General features: G+C 43.5%; 1 non-coding gene across 1 annotated transcript; it reads left to right on the forward strand.

Annotated features, from left to right (window-relative positions):
- The first annotated feature begins 5,612 nt into the window (after positions 1-5,612).
- LOC133807704 (small nucleolar RNA R71) lies at positions 5,613-5,716 on the forward strand. The gene has a single exon (XR_009879603.1). It is a non-coding gene; the product is annotated as a small nucleolar RNA R71 (small nucleolar RNA).
- Positions 5,717-9,605: the final 3,889 nt, after the last annotated feature.

Below are 9,605 nucleotides of genomic sequence, written 5' to 3' on the forward strand. Positions count from 1 at the left end.
CTACTAGGATGCTTGGCGCGGATAGTCGTTCAACGGGCACTATGTTCAGTGTGTCAGCATCCTTTGCACTCGCTAGTTTCGCCAAAGCATCAGCGTTTGATTCTGGTCGCGAGGTACTTGCTGGAGAGTATAGCTTTCAAACTATGCCAACAAATCTTTCGCTTTATTCAAGTAAGAAACCATCTTCAAACCTCGAGCTTGATATTCCCCAGTAATTTGATTAACCACCAACTGGGAGATATTCCCTTGGCTAACCGTAAACCTGTGAGCAGCGCTTCATACTCGACTTCGTCGTTAGACGCCGTGAAGTCGAATCTAATCACGCAGTGAAATCGATGCCCTTCAGGCGTTATCAAAATCACTTTGGCTCCAACGTGATGTTCATTAGAAGTACCATCTGTAAACAACTTCCAAGAAGGATTTTGGCTTTGATGTTCAGGCTCTCCTGGCTGCTGGCTGTCTAGAAGCCCAGTGAGCTCCGCGACGAAGTCGGCCAGAGCTTGTCCTTTTACCGCTGTTCGTGGTAAGTAAGATATTTAAAACTACCCGAGTTCTACCGCACATTTTAATAATTGGCATGCAGCTTATTGCTTCTGCAAAACTTGTCGTAGAGGCTGGTCGGTCAAAACTGTGATTGGGTGAGCTTGGAAGTACGACTGCAGCTTTCTGGACGCTAAGATCAAGCAGTAGGCTAATTTTTCAATAGGCGAATACTGTAGCTCTGCTCCTATTAGCCTTTTGCTTACATAATATATGGCTTTTTGCACATTTTCCTCCTCTCTTACTAGAACAGCACTAGCAGCATATTCTGTGATCACCAAGTAGATGAATAGAGTTTCTTTTTTGACTGGTTTAGATAGAATCGGTGGCTTCGACATGTGAGACTTTAAAGCTTGGAAAGCCTGTTTGCGCTCCTCCGTCCACTCGAATTTCTTGTTGCCTCTAAGTAGATTAAAAAATGGGACGCACTTGTCCGTGGACTTGGAGAAAAATCTACTTAGAGCAGCGATCCTTCTGATTAAACTTTGAACATCTTTGATTTTCGTTGGCGATTTCATATCGACCAGGGCCTTGATCTTCTCAGGATTAGCTTCAATTCCTCGTGAGTTTACTATAAATCCCAAGAATTTCCCTGATCCAACTCTGAAGGAACACTTGAGAGGGGATTCAGCTTCATCTGATATTTATTCAAGACGTTGAAGCACTCTTGCAAATCTCCTATGTGTTCTTCTGCCTTCTTCGAGTTAACCAGCATGTCATCAACATATACTTCCATGTTTGTGCCGATCAGCTCCTTGAACATGTGATTGACTAGTCGCTGGTAAGTCGCACCAGCATTTTTCAAACCGAAGGGCATTACTTTGTAACAGTAAAACCATGTATCGGTCTAAAAGATAGTGTGATCCTCATCAAGTGGGTGCATACTGATTTGATTGTACCCAGAGTATGCATCCATAAATGATAGGATCCCATTCCCTGAAGTGGCATGAACCAGCTGGTCGATTCTCGGGAGTGGGAAACAATCTTTCGGGCAGGCTTTATTAAGGTCTATGAAATCCACGCATGTTCTCCATTTTCCATTCGGCTTGGGTACTAGTACGGGATTAGAGACCCACGATGGATAAAATGCTAACCTGATGAATCTGTTCTCCTTTAGCTTCTCGACTTCTTCCTTTAAAGCTTTTGATCTATCTTTGTCGAGCAGCCTTCTTTTTTGTTGTACTGGTGGAAAACTTTTGTCTATATTCAGGACATGGATGATAACTGTTGGGTCTATTCCAACCATGTCTTTATGCGACCAGGCAAAGACTTCCTGGTTCTTCTTCAAAAATTCCACCAGTTTTTGTTTATTTGTTGTATCTAAGTTTTTACAGACTTTCACAACCCTGGTCGGATCTGCTTCATCGAGTTAGACCTCTTCAAGGCCCTCAATGGGTCCTACTTCTTCATCAAAATCCCCAAAGAGAGGATCCAAGTCCCTATCCTCACTTTGGGCAACACCCTATTTGGTGACAATCACCTGATTGGGCTTGTACTTCTTTGGCCGTATGCAACTCTTTTCTGACAGTTTCCCTTGATCCACATTTCTCTGACTTAGATACCGAGGAGTTGTAGCACTCCCTTGATTCTCATTGGTTTCCCAACATGCATCCTACCCCTGCGTCAGTTGGGAATTTCATGGCAAGGTGCCAAACCGTGGTAACAGCTCGCAGGTCGACCAGAATAGGCCTCCCGATTACAGCATTGTACGCGGAAGGACAATCAACTACTATGAAAGTAATGAGTAATGTCCTGTTCATGGGTGCAATTCCTGCTGTAACTGGGAGCCTAATCGACCTTGTTGGCGTGAGCCCTTCGGCATAAAAACCATATATGGTTTGGTTGCACGGCTCCAGGTCCTTGACGGACAACTTCATCCTCTCCAGTGAAGACTTATACAATATGTTGACTGAGCTTCCTGTGTCAACCAACACCCTCTTAACCATCATATTGGCAATCTAGACGTCCACGACCAACGGGTCTGAATGTGGGAATCGGACATGCTGGGCATCATCCTCAGAGAAAGTTATTAACTCTTCCTTCGTTCGAGCTTTCTTAGACGCTCAATCCTCCACACTCATCATTTCGATGTCCTGGCCGTGGCGTATGGTCCGAGCGGACCGCTCCCTTGCCTTTCCACTATCTCCTGCAAGGTATGGGCCACCACAGATGGTGAGTAACGTACCTGCCACAGGAGCTGGCTGTAAAGGTGGCGAGCGTTGGTGTGCAGGCGCCTGCTCATTGCCTCCTTGAGCCTCTCGCTGAGACCCTCCTGCGACCCGTATGTACCTCCTCAGGTGTCCCTGTCTGATAAGGAACTCAATCTCATCCTTCAATTGGTTACACTCATTAGTGACATGTCCGTAGTCGTTGTGAAAATGGAAAAATTTTGTTGTATCTCTCTTGGAGATATCCTTCCTTATAGGTGTTGGTCGCTTATAAGGGACAGTTGAGTTGGTCACCTGGTAGACCTCCGCCCTACTTTCGATAAGGGTCATATAGTTGGTGAATCTTGGCTCCTATCTATTTCCTTTGGGGCATTTATTTTTGGACGTTGATGGATCATTGTTCGCCCATTTTCCACCATTTTTACCATTCCTGTTCCTGTTGCCTTTGTTGTTGCCATTGGGTTTATCCGACCCGTTGACGACTTTAGTGGGTTCTTCCTTTGGTCCCTTGTCCTTCGCAGTCCATTTCCCCTCATTGGCAATTGCGTCCTCGAGCTTGATGTATCGATCAGCTTGATCAAGAAACTTCTGGGTACTCTTTACCCGATTCTTTCTTAGGTTGTTCCAGAGGGGAGAATGGTGCCTTACCCCAGCAGTTAGGGCCATCATTTTCCCTCATCGCCCACTATTTTAGCTCCAGTAGTCGCTCGCATAAAACGTTGAACATATTCCTTCAAGGGCTCTCCCTCCTTCTGTCGTATCTTGACCAGCTGGTTGGCCTTAGTGGGGTGTACGCGACCAGGGTAGAATTGTCCGTAAAATTCCTTCATGAACATTTCTCATGATACTATACTAGCAGGAGGGAATTTAAAGAACCACTCCTGCGCGGTGTCAGATAGGGTGGCAAGGAAGATCCTACAGCCGGCATCGTCTGACACCTTCTGAATATCCATCTGTATCTCAAACTTGTTTACATGAGATACAGGGTCCCCATACCCATCGAATTTTGGTAGTACCGGCATCTTGAACTTGCTGGGAGTTTCTGCTAGAGAAATCCTCTGCACAAATGGAGCGCCTCTCCTCTGATCATACTAAATGTTGGACGTCCGGCTCCCTACCAGCTGTTGTACTGCCTGATTTAGAGCATCAATTTGGGCCTGTATAGCGTCGGGAATCGCTGGGGAGACTGGTGCCGGAGGAGCGTACTCATCGTGCCTCTCACACCTGTCATTGAGCACGTTCCTCAAGTCATCATCTCTGTGCCTTTGCTCGCTAGCGCCCAACCGGTCAAAGACGTTATGCTGTCTGGGCTGCCCCAGCATTCCAGCTCGTAGGCCTATTTTCTCTTGGTGGGGTGTTCCTATCTCCACCTCTTTCCTAATGCCCTCGACCAGCATTCCTCCTGCCAAAATCGGCCTCATTATAGTCATGGTCGTCCCTGAACTGGGACCAACTATAGCGCGATCGGAACGGTCATGTTGTTTCCTCCTCTAGCAGACATCTCCAGAGCTTCAAGGGGAGGCCTGCGTTGGTCGATGGGTCCACGTGCATTATTATGTCGTGAGGGGTCCCTGACCGCAGAACCTGACTCGTTGTGCCTTCTGTTAGCAGAAGGACGTTGCCCCCTGCTCGGTGGATTTGGCTCATCGACCACTGGGCGTCTAGGGCTTTGGGGAGGCTACCCGACCCTATTATGATTTTGGCGCTGGGGATTGCCTCGACCAGCTTGAGAAGGTGGCTGCTGCTTAGGATCCTAAATTGGGATGTCTTATGAGCAGCAGGCGGTTGCTCCGGCCTTTCAGGGCTTGCTGGCTGAAGCGGGGGACTCGGATTCGGGGCCCACTACAGTGGTGCATTTGGTGGCTAATCCGGTTGAGAAGCCGGTGCAGCCTGTCCCCTAGCCAACTGAATGGTTTCTTCTAAAGTGGCTATGGCATCTCTCTGTCGGCGGTCCATGTCTACCTACCGCTCATTCAGCTCCCGACGCTGACGCTCAATTTCCCTCTGTTGTTGCACCAAGGTCTCCGCCGCATTCTCTTGATTGGCCCTCAGGTTGGCCAACTCGTCCTGCAACACACTTAGTGTTGTCCTCAACATTTCATAGTCCATTTCTTCCTCCTCAAAATCCAAGTATGGCTCATTTTCAGCCACACTTGGAGGAGGAGGCTGAGTGGATGCAGCGCTAGAAGTCTGTCCAGCTCTCTTGGATGTCTTCGCCATTTGATCTTCTTGAAGTTCTTGATTAATCTCTCAATGAAAGCACCAAAATGTTGACCCTTGATTTGGTCAATGACATGGAGTCAAATAAATGACAAAGAACAAAAGGTAATTAAGAAGAGAATCAAATGGAAAGAAAACGACACAAGTGATTTATAGTGGTTCGGCCCCAACTGGATGGTAATGACATACATCCACTTAGTGTTCTTATTATTATTGAATCCCAAAATTGTGATCCAAGAACTAGGGTTCTTGAGTTTCACAAGCCTTGGGAGGATTACAATTTCGATGGATAATCACACTATGCTTTTCTCTCTGAATACAAAGATCAAAAGTTCAAAAAAAGTCCCTTCCATTATCCATCCTCTTCTTATTTATAGGCTCAAGGGGGGTTACATGGGCCAATGGGCCTTAATTACCATTAAGATCAGCATATCAAGGTAATAAAAGGAAACATTATAAATGTAATTATTACAAGATTGCGTATTCCAAAAGAAGTAAATGAAAATATGTGACCAGACTAGTCGCACCCAATCACGAGACTTGAAGAATCAATGATTATCGGGTCGATGGTCGAACAGGATCCCTTCACTCGAAACTGCCACGTGCCAGTCACGTGTAAGAAATTCCTGCCACGTCATTAGGAGCCATTTTTGGGTAAACATTTCCATTTGAATACAATGGGGAATGCCATGATGTGGACACATCCTCGACAACTCCTTGAACCTCTCCCAAGCATCACATACCGACTCATCCTCCAACTGTTGAAAAGAAATCTCATTCCAAAACATAGCATTTTTTGTTGGAGGAAAATACTTCATCAAAAAAATTCAGCTAGCTCATGCCATGTAGTCACTGAGTCAGAAGGAAGTGTATTGAGCCAAGCTCTAGCTCTGTCTCTTAGAGTAAAAGGAAACAACTTCAACCTCAAGGCTTCTTCAGTAACGCCTTCCAACTTGAATGAATCGCTCACCTCCAAAAATGAACGAAGATGGAGATGAGGATCTTCTGTAGGTAGCCCACTAAATTGACCCATTATTTGCAACATTTTGAACATCACGACCTTCAACTCAAATTGAGCAGCTTGAATTCCAGGCCTAACAATACCAGGATTCAGCTCATTAAACATTAGGGCAGCGTACTCCCTTATGGCCCTTTCTCTATCATCGGCAATAACAATTGCATTAGACGCATTCAAAGCATTGGTTGCTTCACTAACGACACCCACAGCCACATTAAGCATGGGTTGAGCTATAATTTCCTCAACCCCTTCACCCTCTTTAGCAATAGCAAGGTGAATTTGAGCCTGTTGTTCCCTTATCCTTCTTTGAAATGTACTTTCAATCTCACGGTCAATAGAGGCTAGCTTAAAGTCTTGATGCTTGTTCATGCAACTAAATCAATCTAGCAAAGCACAAGATCAAGCAAAAAAGATTAGTGTAAACTAAGAAAAACAAATTGCAAAGTAATTAATAATACACAAAATTTTAATTTCAATCTCCAAAAATAGCGTCAGAAAACTTGTTGTGATAATATTTAATCAAATATGTGCAAGTGTACACAGTAAAAAAACAAGTGATAAAGTGATGAGTATACAAGATCGTCTCTGCAGGGATTGCAAATTAAAACTAAATGCGTCAATTAATTACCAAACAATTACACAAGAGTAACCAAATTAAATTGTTTTGATTTTTGTAAGGTGACACTACTTGGAATCATTTAAAAATGCTCAAAAATAAACTACAATGCTAATATGAAAGTGAGATAAAATCGATTGGTTAAAATAGGCTTGAATTATTAAATCCCTCTATGTCAATTAACCTGTACGTTTTGCTACAGCAAAATCTCAGCAAATTACCCAGAGTTAACAAGAATTCAAAACACGCTCATGAAACTTTTCCAAGACCCATGATATTAATTATTCAACCTAATTTAACATATTCTTATGTAAATCAAGTTAAATAACCAAGAATTAAGCATCAATTCATTATTACACAAGGTAAATAACACATTCCTATGCTATTCACAAACATAATCTAACAAGATTATCTACTTGCGTCATTCAAATCTATCCATTATATTCAAACTTCCCAGCACAAATATAACTCAATATCTTGTAATTGGTGATAAAGCAATAATAAGAATTCATCATTAAGCACATTTGAATGAACAATGGGTAAATTACTAAAATAAAGTGCTAGAAATTTAGAATTAAGGCTTATAGTTCATTAATAATTCAACCTTATTTTAACCAATCGATTTTATCTCACTTTCATATTAGCATTGCAGTTTATTTTTGAGCATTTTTAATTGATTCCAAGTAGTGTTAGCTTACAAAAATCAAAATAATTTAATTTGGTTACTCTTGTGCAATTGTTTGGTAATTAATTGACACATTTAGTTTTAATTTGCAATCCCTGTGGAGATGGTCTTGTATACTTATCATTTTATTACTTGTTTTGTGACTGTGTACACTTGCACATATTTGATTAATTATGTAACGCCCTGGCTACCCCAGAACAGTTACGGTGAACAGTGGACCGAAAATTTGACTCACTACCTGAGTCCTTTGGTCAAAAACGTGCTCTAAGTGTAATTAACAGGTTAAGGCATAAAACCAATAAAAAGGAAATGGAGATTTTTATTACAAACTGCTCTACAGAGCTAAACAAAACATTTACAAGTGGTTCTCAGTACAAAATGGTCACTATTGTTTTAAAGTTACGATCCCGCCGACCTAAGCGGCAAAAATTAGGGTAAACCCCCTAGTTCCTCTGAGAACTCTTTGGCCGTGGTGGTCAAACGGCCGCATATGAACACATCACCACATCAGCTCTCCACTCAAGGCTAGGTGAGCTTTTCTTTCCCTTTACCTACACCACATAGCACCCATGAGCCGAAGCCCAGCAAGAAAACATAACACTTTTCATAAACATTATCAAATGATTATCATTATAACCACACTGAGCATAAAGCTTTCAAACAAATGAATAACACATGATTTTAGCGGGAGAGTGGCTATTAAGTAAGCCACTAGCCTCCAAGCTCTCTTTTCTAGCGGGAGAGTGGCTGCTAGGTAAGCCACCAGCCTCCAGGCTCTGTTTTGTAGCGGGAGAGTGGCTGCTAGGTAAGCCACTAGCCTCCAGGCTCTGTTTTCTTTCGTCGACTCTCAGAGTCGGTCAGGCATTAATGCTCCTTGAGTCATTCAATGCTAGAAGTCGATTAGATCTACTCTCTGTTGGCTTGCGTGATTCACACTAAGGCCGTTTTGACAAATAAGTCAGCGCTTCCTGACCTGTGTCCAGTAACACTGCCGAGCCTGACAAATAAGTCACAGCCTCACAGCTGATACTAACACTTTTGTCGATTCTGTATTCAGTCCATGTCCATATTTATACAATCAACATGCCTCACAAATATCCATGCATGTCACACTTTGGGTGCAGTTTTCTTACCTCTGGTTCGAGCAAGAATGAATAAAAGAACAACCCTGAGAATGATCAACCTTTTGGTCCTTTAGCGGTTACCTGGTCATAACCAAATTATAGGATTCCATCAATAAAATGAATAATAAAAGGTTCCCAAACCAAAACCTAACCTCCGGGACCTCAAACACTACTCAACCGGGTAGTAGGTTCAATCCCGAGGCCTTAGGCTTGCATCCCCGAGCCAAAAAGCTAATTCTGGCCAAAAATGCCTTAAGGGCCGCGGCCCTCCTTGGCCATGCCGCGGCCCGCCCCTCAAACAGAGGCGCCTACACCCAGCAGCCCCCAAGGGCCGCGACTCACCCCTGCCATGCCGCGGCGCAAGCTCCAGTTCAGCCAAAACCCCTGTTTTTCTTCCCTTGCGTTTTCCCTTGAAACCAACCCTTCAAACCCAATTTAAACACCACCCAAACCTCTCTCAAACACCCATTTAAACCTCCAAACATCACCCATAACTATCCCTCATCATAACCCAAGTAAAACATCCCAAGAACTCCCCTTGATTCCAACTTTCCACACCAAAATGAAGAGCTGAAATTCCTAAAACGAAAACAGAGCATACATGGAAACTAATGGCTAAAATCTTACCTCAAGTTCAGGTTATGGTGATCTTCCAAAGTGGAACACTCTCCCAAAGTACCAAGGCCTAGCTCCCAAGCTCAAATCCTCAACAAGATCACAAAAACTCACAAGGGAAATGAAGGAAGGTGAAGGTACGGGAAGGAGGAGAAGTAAACTCTGTTTTTGGTTCTGTTTTTACAGCCATCTAAACCATATATATCCAAATCCCAAATGACCATTATACCCCTAGGTCCTTTAAAAGTTTCTAAAGCCAACTCAAGGGCAATTTTGGCACTTTCCACCTAGACCGTTAATCATAACTAACGCTTCCCAATTCCCGCTAATCTCAATATCCTCAAACACCAATATTTCACCTCCCGTTACCCTTTAATGCCCAGTAACACTCTAATCATTAAAAGCACCCCGAGACTCACCCCGAGCCCCGAGCTCACGCCCGTTATGACCAAACCGACATTAAACATTCCTTGATCGTCTCATGCCAAATGGCTCGAACAAACCCACATCGTAATGTGGTCTCAAATTATATCACCAACATGCGAATAAATAACAAATTTACCCTCAACAGGCCAAATTACCATCACACCCCTGTAATCAGAAATATGGACTCACATGC

This window comes from Humulus lupulus, chromosome X (genome assembly GCF_963169125.1).
Source record: "Humulus lupulus chromosome X, drHumLupu1.1, whole genome shotgun sequence".
In the NCBI taxonomy this organism is placed as follows: Eukaryota; Viridiplantae; Streptophyta; class Magnoliopsida; order Rosales; family Cannabaceae; genus Humulus; species Humulus lupulus.